Here is a 13,152-nt window from a genome sequence, read left to right as displayed (position 1 = left end):
CTCAAGAAAAATGTCAGGAAGTATTTTTTTCACGGAGAGCTTGGTGGATACTTGGAATGCCCTGCCACGGGAGGTGGTGGAGATGAAAACGGTAACGGAATTCAAACATGCGTGGGATAAACATAAAGGAATCCTGTTCAGAAGGAATGGATCCTCAGAAGCTTAGCGGAGATTGGGTGGCAGAGCCGGTGGTGGGAGGCGGGGCTAGTGGTTGGGGGAAGGGGCTAGTGCTGGGCAGACTTCTACGGTCTGTACCCTGAAAATGGCAGATACAAATCAAGGTCAGGTATACACATAAAGTAGCACATATGAGTTTATCCTGTTGAGCAGACTAGATGGACTGTGCAGGTCTTTCTCTGCCGTCATCTACTATGTTACCACGTATATGTTACTATGTTATAGAATATGCTTCTATTTCTGCATGGAAATTAAGGCACCATATATAGAATCCTGGGGATAACTTCTAATTACTACCAATTAAGTGCTTATTAACTCCAGCAGTTGACTGTTAGCGCTTAATTGACTAATTAGTTTACAGGTGGTTCTGGAGTCCAGGTTCAAATTCGAGGGACCTGTACACAATCTGGGGGATGGTGAAGTCAGATTGAGATAGGAGGAAGCTGTCAGGATTCAAAAGAAAAAAGAAAAGGGAGAAATGGAGGAGGGGGAAGGTAGGATGCAGCATGAGGCAGTCAGACGTTTCTACAACAATAGATTCTAGAAAAAAGATGATTAGAATGACGTGGGTTTCAAAGAAAGCTGAAAGTAAATAATTCCACATGATGTCAAAGTTATAACAATTTTTTTAAAACCCCTCCAAATGGAGCCTTTTGAATTCAGCTGTTTGCCCAGAAAATACTGCTGCCTGTGTATTTATACAGTGTTCATTTGGCTTGTATTGGAAATAAATGGATTTTGGCTGCATGTCGCGTTTTCTATTGTAAGCAGCTAAAATCCTTTCAATTTCACTTTCAAGTGAATCAAGATTTTCTTGCAAGAAAAAAAAAAAAAAACACACACACACACACGTAATTCCTTCCAGGCTTGGCGTTTTCTAGGTTGTTTTCCCAGACAATGAGGTTTGCATAGGAGGATCTTTCTAATCAAGCACCCCGTGGCCTTTTCAAAATCAGATGTATTGCTTAAGTGGATAATTGCCCATTGAAGGAGAGTTGGCGTTAAGCCAAGGCGTGCTGGAAATAATATTTTCTGTTGCTCTTGGGCACCTTTGAACCAAGTACAGAGAGGGTCTTTCAATAGCTTAGTGGTTTGTCACATCGTAATCTTTTCAGAACAGGAAGGGGAAAGTATCGGAGAACCGTTCACAGAAGGCCACCATGAAGGTGTCATTCAGTGGCTACCAATCCCTGTTCTCAAACAGGCAGTGGTTGCACCTGAATACCTTCGATCACGAAAAATAATGCTCAGGATATATTTCTGCATGGTTTTAGGTACTAGGAACAATAGGATCAGTTTTCAAATAGTGCATAGGTGTTCAGGACTGTGCTGGATGTCTAAGTGCTGCTTGATGTTAATTTCAGCTTGGCATAAACTATATAGGAGTAGAGGATAGATATATAGGTGCTCAATAATGGTGCCTAGTGGGCCCCACTCCTTTCCGTGCCCATTGTTCTGCATATTCAACTTTATACAACCATCTTAAAACCTCATCCTAAACAGAACATAAGAATAACCATACTGGGTCAGACCGATGGTCCATCTAGCCCACTATCTTGTTTCCAACAGTGGCCAATCCAAATAGTAGCAACATCCCATGCTACCAATCCCAGGGCAAGCAGTGGCTTCCCTATGTCTATATTATTAGCAGACTATGGACTTTTCCTCCATGAACTTGTCCAAACCTTTTTAAAACCCAGATAAGCTAACCACCATTACCACGTCCTCTGGCAACAAGTTCCAGAGCTTAACAATTCTTTGAGTGAATAAAAGATTTCCTCCTATTTGGTTTAAAAATATTTCCATGTAATTTCATTGAGCGTCCCCTCGTCTGTGTATTTTTTTTGAAAGAATGAAAAATTGATTCAGTTTTAACCATTCTGCACCACTCAGGATTTTGTAGACCTCAATCATATCCCACCTCAGCCATCTCTTTTCCAAGCTGAAGAGCCCTAACCTCTTTATCCTTTCCGCATATGAGAAGAGTTCCATGCGCTTTGAGATACAGCGACCAGAACTGAATGTAATACTCAAGATGAGGTCACACCGTGGAATGATATAGAGACATTACAATATTCTTGGTCTTATTTACCATTTTTTTCCTAATAATTCCTAGCATCCAGTTTGCTTTTTTGGCTGCTGCTGCACAATGGACAGAAGATTTCAGCGTATTGTCTACAATAACCCCTAGATCTTTTTTCTTGGGTGCTGACTCATAAGGTGGACCCTAGCATCAGGTAACTATGATTTGGATTATTCTTCCCAATGTGCATCACTTTGCACTTGTCCGCATTACATTTCATCTGCCATGTGGATGCCCAGTCTTCTAATTTTTCTTCCAGGAACTTGTTCAAACCTTTTTAAAACCCTGTTAGCTAACTCCTTTTACCACATTCTCCAGCAGCAAATTCAAGAGTTTAATTATATGTTGAACGAAGAAATGTTTTCTCTGATTTGTTCTAAATGTACTATTTAGTAACTTCATTGTGCGTTCCCTAGTCCTTGTACTTTTGGAAAATGTAAACAAGGGGTTCACAACAACCGGTTCTACTCCACTCATTATTTTATAGATCTCTTCCTTCAGCCATCTCTTGTCCAAGCTGAACAGTTCTAACCCCTTTAACCTTGCCTCATAGACTGATGAAAACTTAATGGAATAGTCCTTCCATCAAAGACGTATTCACAAGATTCATTAAAAAATCAGACATCGCCAGTCATTTTTAATAAAGAAGCAAGACAAGAATCTAATGTACAAAAGATTGATCTAGTAGTAGTCATTACAGACTTAAATTCTTCTGAAGACAATTCATAAAAGTTAACTCATTTGTCCCTCCTAAATACTAAATTCATCCAACCTAAGTACAGGAATAAATAAATGACTCAATGGAAATATAGACATGGCTGGCAGACTACATACTCTTTGCATTGGCTGGTCACTATAGCAGGGTGTGGTGGCAGGATTCTGTCTGGAAAGGCCATAGGGACTGAGTAGACAGGATGTCTAGTATTGGCGGCTATTAGATTATTACAAAGGCCTGAAAATGACAGATACAAATCAAGGTGAGGTATACACAAAAAGTAGCACATATGAGTTTATCTTGTTGGGCAGACTGGATGGACCGTGCAGGTCTTTTTCTGCCGTCATCTACTATGTTATGTTATGTTTGTGGTTAGACAGGTGTATTGTGCTAGGTGTGTTACCCTATTTGCCTTTGTTGAAATAAGGGTCAACCAGAAAAGTATAGGTGAGAACCAACTCAATAGATTTAACTAGTTTTTGAGAGTTATTATTCCTTCATTAGGTCGGTATAGAAATAACATAGTTTAACCTTACATTTATTAAGGGGACCTTTTAATAAGCTGCAGCAAAATATGGGCTCAGCATGTGCTAACACCCATCCTGGTACAGTCAAGAAATAAATGTCCATCAGCAACTTCAATCTTAAGGACTTTATTCCATGCAGGTTTCTAGTAGACCTGATACACAGTTCCAACAGCAGAATTCACCTTCAATCTTAAGCACATATAAGCCACCTGAAAGTGTGTGGCAAATAGTCCCCTTTAAGCAGTAGGCTGTCAGCACATTTCAGGATTCAATACAGGCTCACAGTCAGCTCCAGTCTGGGCTCTTTATCCAGTGCACAATAAGCAGTAGTTCAATTCCAAATAGAAGCAGTTCTTTCAATTCATCATCACAGTTAAATCACAAAGCAGCAGTTTCTACCTTCTACTCTCTTTACCTTCAGGAAAGTTCAATACTTTAGGGACTCCTCATACCCAAGGGATTTCACCCTGCACCAGCTTCACTGGTAAATTCAATACTTTAGGGACCTCCCATACCCAAGGATTTTCAGCCTGCAAAATACTTTTGGGACTTCCTCACACCCAAGGGTTTTCAGCCTGCTTCAGTACTTTAGGGACCTCTCTTACCCAAGGGATTTCAGCCTGCAACTGCTTCTCTCTCCTGGGACTCCTTCCCACCTGCCTAATCAATCCCTGGCTTCTGCTCTCACAACCAATCATTCTCCTTCCATTTACTTCATCGCATGCCCCCTAGCCCTAGTATTTTTGGAAAGCGTGAACAGACGCTTCACATCTACCCGTTCAACTCCACTCATTATTTTATAGACCTCTATCATACCTCAGTCAGTGACCTATTTCTGGTGGGATCTTCCGTCCTTTCTTTCTCTGTGGTGGTCAGTGATTGTCACAGCGCTGACCACTATGGGCAAAATTTGATCTGGGTATCAATACCAGGCCGGGCAGCAGCAATGAATACGTCGGGATGCCAACCAATATTCAAACCAATGCCCTGATAAAAAGCGGATACTATTAAGACAGCTTTTTTTGTTAGGGTAGCCTGTTAGCTGTCCTACATTTATCAGATTAGTTTTCCGGTTGCTGGTCTGAATTTAACCACTAACAGAATATACTCCAGCTCTGCCTTGGCTACACCAAAAGACCACCCCAGGATCAAGCAGATAGTGCTATGGCAGTTCTCCTGGATTGTCAGCATCATTATGCAGTTCTAGGCTTCTGAAAATCCAGGGATCAGCAGGAAATAACCAGGTAATTCCTCGCCTAATGGTAATCTCTTCCTGAATATTGGCCTGCACAAACATAACACTAGAATGACAAAGCTCAGGAAATGAAAAGCAAGCGTCTTGCAGGATTAGTTTCACTTGTTCATATGGCTGTCTAGTAATATTATCTTCTACGGGTTTTCAACCACTCAGAACAGAACTGTCAGGAATACTTCTGAAATATATCTATCCCAGGGGAGAGCAGCCTTTATACACAAAGGTCCCGACGCTCAGAAGCATATGCGGGCACTAGAGGGCATTATCATCGAACCAGCACCGCATTTGTTGGCGTTGAATGCTCAGAGCTGACAAGCGCGTGAAACAATGAGCGAGCTCTAAGCGCAATGAGCGTGCAAATGCATGCGAAAGAGGTCATTCTGTATTCCTCTCCAATGTTGAGTGAGCAGCGCACCAAACAAGGGCTCTCATCCTGAGGCAAACCCTATGCCAGCTCGGAGCTGGCATTAGGATTGCGCCAAGCAGTAGGGAGGAATGGGGAAACCGGTGTTGCTGGTGGCCTTGCAGTGATCGGTGGAGGAAACCCAGACTGGGGGAAGCAAGAAGGAGCAGTGTTCACGGAGAAAGCCACAAAGAAGCTCTGAGATCATAACGAATCAACGTCTGGCTGCTGAGGTGACTCATGGAAAGAAGCTGCGGTGCAGAGTCCGAGCTTCGGTGTGAAAACCTGAGCCTTGTAACTTCGGATCCAGCACTTCTTTGTCCTCCTTCCCTCCTCCCCCTCTGGCTTTCTGGACATGCGCTCAAGATCTGTGCTTAATGCACAAATCTTGAGTGCATGCGCCACAATCTTCTTTCAGAAGTTCCTAATGCTCAATACTATGAGCGTGCCTAAATTTGCATATCATTAGCATTGAGCATTATGGAGTTCCTTTGCTTCTCTCTCCTTCTCTGCACATATTCAGCAGACTGCTAAAACCTGTCGTTTCTTTCTCTATAATATCACCAAAATTTGCCCTTTCCTTTCTGAGCACAATACCAAAACCCTTATCCACACTCTTATCACCTCTCGCTTAGACTATTGCAACTTGCTTCTCACAGGTCTCCCACTTAGCCATCTCTCTCCTCTTCAATCGGTTCAAAATTCTGCTGCACGACTAGTATTCCGCCAGTGTTGTTATGCTCATATTAGCCCTCTCCTCAAGTCACTTCACAGGCTTCCTATCCGTTTCCACATACAGTTCAAACTCCTCTTATTGACTTACAAGTGCATTCACTCTGCAGCTCCTCAGTACCTCTCCACTCTCATCTCTCCCTACACTCCTCCCCGGGAACTCCATTCACTGGGTAAATCTCTATTATCTGCACCCTTCTCATCCGCCGCTAACGCCAGACTCCGTTCCTTGTATCTTGCTGCACCATATGCCTGGAATAGGCTTCCTGAGCAAGTACGTCAAGCTCCATCTCTGGCCGTCTTCAAATCTAGGCTAAAAGTCAACCTTTTTGATTCTGCTTTTAACTCCTAACCCTTACTCACTTGTTCAGTACCCATGTTTTATCATTCCCACCTTTGTAATTCCCTTATCTCTTATTTGTCCTGTTTGTCTGTCCTAATTAGATTGTAAGCTTTGTCGAGCAGGGACTGTCTCTTCATGTTCAAGTGTACAGCGTTGCATACGTCTAGTAGCGCTATATAAATGCTAAGTAGTAGTAGCCATGCTGTCCGGGCATTGATTTTCTGGTACTCTTTTGTTTGATCATCAGGGTAGAGAGCCACGTGAATATTATTACCCCTAGTGGACCACAACATTCCCGAACCTGGAACTACACAGAGGTCCATAGACCTTCTGTGATAGATAGATAGATAGATAGATAGATAGATAGATAGATAGATAGATAGATAGATAGATAGATAGATAGATAGATAGATAAAAATTTGACTTAAAATGGTGGAAACAAACTGCTAGAGTATCTATTCTGAAAATATTTGTGAAATACACTATTTAAAATCAGCAGAACTCTGGTTAATGGTGTTTTCTGTGTATAGTTCCCATGGTCTCGGGTGCTACATAAAATTCAATAGCGGACCACAGGTTGCCCAATCCTGATGTCAATATTCTTTCATAACACTACTGCAGTTATTTTTTTGAAAGGTGGTTTTGCACAAAGCCTGCACTTCAGATTCTTCTTCGGTTTTGTAGGCGAGATTCTCAACTGTTACATGAAGTCGAAACTCTATGATCTAACCGCCTGTATCTTCCCATGCCAGGAAATGAAGCACTGCAGTCTAAGAAATGCCAAGTATTGTCAAAAAGAGAGCTGGACAGATTCATTTCCACGTCATCAGGGTCCGTTCTGAAAGGCTAAGCTTCCCCAAACCCCCATAGCATATGCAGAGGAGGTGGGGCTACTATCGTACCGATGAAGCAGAGAAGCATAAAGCAGACTTGGAGAGGGGGGAAAACCTTTAAAGAAAGCATTAGAACTAGAAAAAGTGTTTCACATACAGGGCAAAATGGAACCTGCAAAGAGGTAGGACGAAGTCCAGCCACACAGGGCTGGATTCTGTATGTTGTGCCCCCCCAAAAATCAGCACTGAAAGAAATGCTATTCAATAAACTATGTTTGTTCAGTGCCATTTATAGAATAGCACTTATGCCTGGGAATCGTGCATAGGCACGGCCATTTGCACCAACTGAAATACGGTGCAAGTGTATACGCCTTAATTAGGTGCATACCCTCCATATTTATTTATTTATTTATTACATTTGTACCCCGCGCTTTCCCACACACAGCAGGTTCAATGCGGCTTACATAGTAAATAGTTTTACAAAGTATTGTAAGAAGAATATTACAAACTATAATAAACATAGTAATAGTAAGGTTTTAAGAATAGGTGAATTGAACATGGAAAGGTAAACAAGGCATGATAGGCAAAAGGAAAGAGATTGGGAGGGGTAAGGTGTAGGGAAGATGGCGACGAGAAGACTAGGGGAGGAGTATAAGGAGTTTGGGAGACATGGTATGAGGTATAATCATCTTCAGAGCAGGAGTTGTGTGGGTGGGCTTATAAGGTTAGGTTGGGTCATTAGGGTAAGCTTGCTTGAAGAGATGTGTTATATTCTATAACAACCCATGTAAAAGCTAGAACCGCCCCCATTCCACCCATGCCCATCCCATTTCCGCTACTCCTTTTTCAGTTTGTAAATTTTTAGATGCAAATCCCATACCTAAATTTACATGTGTAAGTGCCAACTAAATCTAATTAGTGTCAATAATAGCTTGTTAAACAGACAATTATTGGCGCTAATTAGCTTGTTATTCAATTAAATTGCATGCATAATTTTTGGTGACTTATATAGGATTAGGGGGACACAGTCAATATGGACTGTGTGAGGCTCCTGTTTGCTAAATCTTTTGCTTGATGGCACAGATAGGGCCCATACATATGTACATGTGCATTAGTATTGCCATACTGGGACAGACCGAAGGTCCATCAAGCCCAGCATCCTGTTTCCAACAGTGGCTAATCTAGGTTACAAGTACCTGGCAAGATCCCAAAACAGTACAATACATTTTATGCTGCTTATCCTAGAAACAAGCAGAGGATTATCCACAAGTCCATTTTAATAATGGCTTATGGACCTTTCTTTTAGGAAGCTAGCCGAACCTTTTTTTTTAAACCCTGCTAAGCTAACTGCTTTTGCCACATGCTCTGGCAACAAATTCCAGAGTTTACTTACACGTTGAGTGAAGAGATATTAAAAAGGAGATACAAGGATATGTCTGGCAGTCAGATGCAGTTAGCAACCTCCAGGGGCCAAATTGAAGGACTCTGGTTTCTGGTCTATTCTTGCCAGTTGTAATTACGGGGGAGAAGATGAGATGTATGGAGAAATCACAGACGCAAGCTATGAGAATATGTTTGTATTCATGTGCCTTACAGCAAAGTTTCAGTGACAAACTAATTGGGTCTTTTCTCTTTGAAAATGCACTACAAGGTACATAGGTGTTACAGAAATGGCATATCTGGGAGGCTTAGTGAAAAAATGTGAACTATATGTTCTTATATTATACTGTATGTCAGGAGTTTTTGTACCACGAGATTCTGTATGACTGTCATGCATAACAATGCCATTCTCTGATAATAGGAAAAACATTCCTGCCCTTCCTTTAAGCTCTACTTGTAACACAACACTTAGAACAAGAGGTTAATGATATATTATTGCATCTTAGCACAGTAACTTCTCAATTTAACAACATTTCAGTTTATCAAGAACCTTCCCACTTCGGCTTACTGTTATGAGCATGTAAAAGTAATTACCGCCAGAACCCTTCCTATGTAAATTAGTTGGTAGACACCAGAGCTTCTTATTAACACTCTAATCTCTTCTTCAAAAAACACTTCTCTTGCAATCAGCAACAGTTCTTCTCTCACAAAACAGGAGCTGAGTTTTCCTGATCAGGGAGATAACACCTATTTCAGGAAAAATTGTCTATTCTGGTGTAAATGATGATGTAGTCATCAGATGCTCTTCTTCCCAATGCTTGGAAATCATAGATGGTTCTTTGGAGTCTTCAAAGTAACGCTCTTGAATGGCATATTAAGCTGCACAAAACTGGACAACACCCAAAACTCCAGTGGCGAACGTGGCCATTTTTGAAGCAGAAAAATGGCCAACTTTTTGTTTCCAAAATAACCATTTGCTAAACATTTTTGTGCTCAGTACATTTATCTTTTAGGACCATTTATGGGGGAAAAAAGTCCAAGGGAAAAACACACAAAAACAAGCCATTGGGGCATATTGGGGGGGGGGGCAGCATTCTTGGTAGACTGGTCACACAGACATCCCAGAAGAGCGGTGGGACACTCTAGGGCAAACTGCAGTGGACTTGACATAAAAGGTCCCAGGTACACAATTTATTTATTTATTTGCTGCATTTGTATCCCACATTTTCCCACCTATTTGCAGGCTCAATGTGGCTTACATTATATAGCAATGGCATCACCATTAACAGAGTAAGAGGTTCAGCATATTGTTACAATTAATGTACAAGAATAACAGGTAGGTAGGGTACATAAAATGGCAATACATAACATACAAGTGAAAGTAGGAAAAAATGCAATGTTCAATAATGATAATATGATAAAATAATCAAATCAGAAGGGATCAATATTGGTTGGATCTGGTATAGATTAGGAAACAAGTCATTAAGGAGGATTCTTTTTGTAAGTCTCTTGGAACAGGTATGTCTTCAGTAACTTCCGGAAGGTTGTCAAGTCGTGCGTAGTTTTTATAGTATTCGGTAGTTTATTCCTTAATTGTGCGCAGAGGTAGGCGAAGCTAGATGCATGTATTGATTTGTATTTAAGACCTCTGCAATTGGGGTAGTGGAGGTTTAGGAAAGTACGTGATGAACTTTTGGTATTTCTCACCAATATCTCACCAATACCTCCTTATATTGTACGAGGAGCACTACAAAATCCACCAAAAACCTAGGGGCCCTTTTACTAAGCCATGTAGACGCCTATGCGTGCCCAGCCCATGTCAATTTTGAGTTACTGCCTGGCTATCGTGTGGCCCTAGTGGTAATTTCATTTTTGATGCAAGTTCATTACGCGCGCCAAAAAATATTTTTATTTTCTGGTGCATGGGCGGTAATCGGGCAGTAATCAGCATTTTACACGTGTAGACCATTACTACCCATGAGACCTTACCACTAGGCCATTGGCTGGCGGTAAGTCTTAGACCCAAAATGGATATGCGGCAATTTTCATTTTACCGCATGTCCATTTTTGGCAAAAGGGCTCCTTACTGTATCTAACTTTACAACACTACAATAGCCTTATGCCTGCAGGTGTCACCTAGATGTACAGTGGGGGAAATAAGTATTTGATCCCTTGCTGATTTTGTAAGTTTGCCCACTGACAAAGACATGAGCAGCCCATAATTGAAGGGTAGGTTATTGGTAACAGTGAGAGATAGCACATCACAAATTAAATCCGGAAAATCACATTGTGGAAAGTATATGAATTTATTTGCATTCTGCAGAGGGAAATAAGTATTTGATCCCCCACCAACCAGTAAGAGATCTGGCCCCTACAGACCAGGTAGATGCTCCAAATCAACTCGTTACCTGCATGACAGACAGCTGTCGGCAATGGTCACCTGTATGAAAGACACCTGTCCACAGACTCAGTGAATCAGTCAGACTCTAACCTCTACAAAATGGCCAAGAGCAAGGAGCTGTCTAAGGATGTCAGGGACAAGATCATACACCTGCACAAGGCTGGAATGGGCTACAAAACCATCAGTAAGACGCTGGGCGAGAAGGAGACAACTGTTGGTGCCATAGTAAGAAAATGGAAGAAGTACAAAATGACTGTCAATCGACAAAGATCTGGGGCTCCACGCAAAATCTCACCTCGTGGGGTATCCTTGATCATGAGGAAGGTTAGAAATCAGCCTACAACTACAAGGGGGGAACTTGTCAATGATCTCAAGGCAGCTGGGACCACTGTCACCACGAAAACCATTGGTAACACATTACAACATAACGGATTGCAATCCTGCAGTGCCCGCAAGGTCCCCCTGCTCCGGAAGGCACATGTGACGGCCCGTCTGAAGTTTGCCAGTGAACACCTGGATGATGCCGAGAGTGATTGGGAGAAGGTGCTGTGGTCAGATGAGACAAAAATTGAGCTCTTTGGCATGAACTCAACTCGCCGTGTTTGGAGGAAGAGAAATGCTGCCTATGACCCAAAGAACACCGTCCCCACTGTCAAGCATGGAGGTGGAAATGTTATGTTTTGGGGGTGTTTCTCTGCTAAGGGCACAGGACTACTTCACCGCATCAATGGGAGAATGGATGGGGCCATGTACCGTACAATTCTGAGTGACAACCTCCTTCCCTCCGCCAGGGCCTTAAAAATGGGTCGTGGCTGGGTCTTCCAGCACGACAATGACCCAAAACATACAGCCAAGGCAACAAAGGAGTGGCTCAGGAAGAAGCACATTAGGGTCATGGAGTGGCCTAGCCAGTCACCAGACCTTAATCCCATTGAAAACTTATGGAGGGAGCTGAAGATGCGAGTTGCCAAGCGACAGCCCAGAACTCTTAATGATTTAGAGATGATCTGCAAAGAGGAGTGGACCAAAATTCCTCCTGACATGTGTGCAAACCTCATCATCAACTACAGAAGACGTCTGACTGCTGTGCTTGCCAACAAGGGTTTTGCCACCAAGTATTAGGTCTTGTTTGCCAGAGGGATTAAATACTTATTTCCCTCTGCAGAATGCAAATAAATTCATATACTTTCCACAATGTGATTTTCCGGATTTAATTTGTGATGTGCTATCTCTCACTGTTACCAATAACCTACCCTTCAATTATGGGCTGCTCATGTCTTTGTCAGTGGGCAAACTTACAAAATCAGCAAGGGATCAAATACTTATTTCCCCCACTGTAGGTATTGTAGGTATTTAATGTTTTTTGGAGAACTTACACTTTCCAGCACAAGTGTACCAATTAGAGTGGGATAAGAGTCTGGGTCCCCTTCTCTACAGTGTATTGCACTGACCACTGGGCTACTCCAGTGACCTACTTGCTGCTCTAATGGGACTGGCCATATCATCTGAAGCTGTCCTACAGATGAGTATGTACTGTTTCTTTCACATCTTTGTGGGGTGGGAGGGGGTCAGTGGCCACTGGGGGAGTAAAGGAGGTTATGCCTTAATCTATCCAGTGGTCATTTGGTTATTTAGGGCATCTTTTGCACTTAGTTGTGATTGAAACAGGTCTAGCCAGAAACGTTTTAATTTTCGCCCTAGATTGTTTTCATTTTGTTCCATTATTGCAGGAAAAAAAAATCTATCTTTTGGTGTCGCCCATGTCCCATCCAAAACACGCCCCCTTGAAATTTGGATGAGCTATGGAGCAAAATGTCTAAAATCAGGGGGTGTCAAAAAAATGCAACTTGGATGTTTTTGAGAGAAAAATGTCCTTCTGCCACCTTATGATATTTTTTGGACATTTTTTTTGTTTGTTTTGAAAATGAACCCCTGAACTTTCAGCATGGATTTTATGACACATGGAATGGGAGCAGCCATTTTATTTAAAACACATTATAAAAAGAGCAGCTTCCCTTGGGGCTTTGTAAGTATCGGATTTTGCAACATTCATGTCCAAGGGGAGCCAATTAAGGAGCCCGAACTCCAAACCTCCATTTTTTTTTGTTATTAGTGCGCTAGTTTTGAACACCAGAGAGGGATGCACAATTCTCCTCTCAATCATTCCTCCCAAGCCCAGGTCCCTTCAAGCACTTAGCTGGCAGTTTTGTGTGCCTCGGAGCAGGTGTTTGTAAAATCGAGAATGCATGTGTACTTCCAAGGTCTGTCCTGACCATGCTCAGAACATGACGCTTTGAAATCTG

Source organism: Microcaecilia unicolor, chromosome 11, assembly GCF_901765095.1.
Source record: "Microcaecilia unicolor chromosome 11, aMicUni1.1, whole genome shotgun sequence".
NCBI classification, from domain to species: domain Eukaryota; kingdom Metazoa; phylum Chordata; class Amphibia; order Gymnophiona; family Siphonopidae; genus Microcaecilia; species Microcaecilia unicolor.
The sequence above is the reverse complement of the archived record's forward strand: the minus strand, read 5'-3'. Positions refer to the sequence as shown.